We start from the raw sequence: 2,462 nt of genomic DNA, 5'->3' as shown, positions 1-2,462 counted from the left end.
TTTTATTGTGGTTCACTGACATTTCTGTCACAATTCTGAGGGACCCCAAATAAAATTCACTTGCAGGTATAAAGACGCCGGCGAGGTTAAGACAGCTATCGAGCCACCTGCGTATCTAACGGACGTTTAAATAAAATGGCGTGTAATGTTGCGAAGGGCTACTGTTTTTTTATAGTTTGTCGATTGTAGGGGACGTGGGCCGCGACAGAAATACTGGTCGGGGTGGGAAAAGGTTTATTGATGGTTTATTGTACCGCAACGGTCACAATTGACTCACCAGCAAAGATGGCGCCGAGGCCACATCGACTCCCTCCCGCCCTGCCTCGCACCGAAGCTCGAGCTGCGGAGCGCGACGCCGAACCGCCGGTCCGCGGGCGCGGGCGCCGGACATAGACGTCATAACCCCTTCCGAGGCGCAGGAATTATAGATCACTGTAGTTTCTTCTGGACCCGGGTTAGGGACAGTGTGCCCTCCGTGAGAGTCTTCTGAGGAAGCCAGTGTCTCATGGGTGTCCAGGCTGGGTACCATCTGTCTATCACAGGACACACAGACACACACACTCACACACCCTGGACAGGACACCAGTCCATCACAGGACACACACACACTCACTCACACATCCTGGACAGGACACCAGTCCATCACAGGACACACACACACTCACACACCCTGGACAGGACACCAGTTACTCACAGGACACACACACACACACACACACACACACACACACACACACACACACACACACACAGACACCCTGGACAGGACAGCAGTCCATCACAGGACACACACACACCAGGGCCAGTTTTCCCAGAAGCCAATTAGCCCAAAAGCCTGTCTTTGGACCCGGAGAACACAGGGAGACCATGCAGACTCCACACAGACAGTCCCCCCCTGGGGACCAGACCCGAGCCCGGAGCCCCCCCGCGCTGAACCCCTCCGTACAGACGGCCGCACACAGCTCCGTTGTTCCCGATTCCCGAGGTGATCTGTTAAAAGAAGCCGGTGTGTTGCCTCCAGGTGAGGCCCGCGGCCCGACGCCGGTGGTGGCGGTGGTGGCGGCGGCAGAGAACGCGGCGCCGGTGCCGACGACGAGCGGGGCGCCCCCCCCCCGAAAGCCCCTCGACGTGGGGGCCGCGGCCCGCCCCGGCGACAGCGCCCCCCGATCCGGCAGGCGGCCGGTCTCCCGCAGGGAGAAGACGATGAAGCAGCTGGGGAAAGTGTCTTCCGTCCGAGGTAGGAGCAGCAGGGCTGGGCGTTTTGTTGGAGCGAAGTCCCCCTCCAGATAACCCATGAACCCCGTCTCTACTATCACTCCAGTCAGGACAGGAGGCTCTTCTGTACACAGAAGGGGGTGGGGGTGGGGAACAGGCCGCCCAGCCCTGTGGTTGAAGCCGATACCCTGGCTTCTCTCCAGACACAGCTGGGTGAGCTCCTCCAGTCAGGACAGGGGGCTCTACTGTACACAGAGGGTGGCGGGGGTGTGGAACAACTCCTTTGTTCGGGGCCTTGGGGCATTCTTGTTGTGAAAGGTGCTATATAAAAAAAACTGAATTGAAATTGAATCTTACAGGTTTGGGTTTTTCGGAGATCTTGTCAGAGATCTTGTCTGACGTGCCCGTTTCAAAAAAGTAACGACACTCCTCACGCCCGAGCGCCGCCGGTCTGTGACGTAACGTATCCTTACACAACCATGACGGTTTCATCATGGACAGCACGAAAGCCCGAAAAGTGGTCGACGTTTTAATTTGGCAACGCCACGATGGATTCCAGTTTTTTTTTATTTTGGAGGCCAAAGAGGACAAAAAAGGAAACGTCCGGAGGTGGATCGATGGTCATCTCTGCGGTTGTTCTGATGTTCTGAAAAAACAAACCAAAAAAAAAAACACCCCTCTCACGTGATAGGGGCTCCCCCCGGCTGTGACGTCCTTACCCTACCCCCTTCGGCCAACGTCATACCGAAGGTCGCGCTTCGGGCCGCGGCGATGTTGACGGACTGTCTTGTAGCGTGAGAAGGGTTTAAATTTCGACTTAAGGAGTTGGCCGTCGTTATATTTCACGAGGTATAATACGGGGGGAAAAAGAACATTTATATGTATCAACCTACTAGTAATACTGGGTGGATGTCACGTTCCCCAAAGTTCAGTGCCTCTCTGTAATAAAGTAGAAACGCGACATTAAACTCCGATCGAAACGGGAGAAATCACCAGGACACGATACAACTGACGTCCGGAAAAGAAAAAAAGAACTCCTATTCCCATTTGTAATGACCCCGTCGTGTTTTTCCCGGTGTACGCTTCTCTTTCGGAGACCGTTTCTCTCTGGTGTTGTTTTGCTGTTGGAATAAATGCCGAGGTGACCCTTCTGTGTGGAGTCTGCGTGTTCTCTCCAGCGGGTTGTTTCCTCCACCGCAGGGGCTGGTCGAACCGGGGTCTCCCAATCGTCACAGAAGTGTGTGTCG

The sequence above is a fragment of the Lepisosteus platostomus genome, chromosome 5, assembly GCF_059453375.1.
Source record: "Lepisosteus platostomus isolate fLepPlt1 chromosome 5, fLepPlt1.hap1, whole genome shotgun sequence".
Classification (NCBI taxonomy): Eukaryota; Metazoa; Chordata; class Actinopteri; order Semionotiformes; family Lepisosteidae; genus Lepisosteus; species Lepisosteus platostomus.
The sequence above is the reverse complement of the archived record's forward strand: the minus strand, read 5'-3'. Positions refer to the sequence as shown.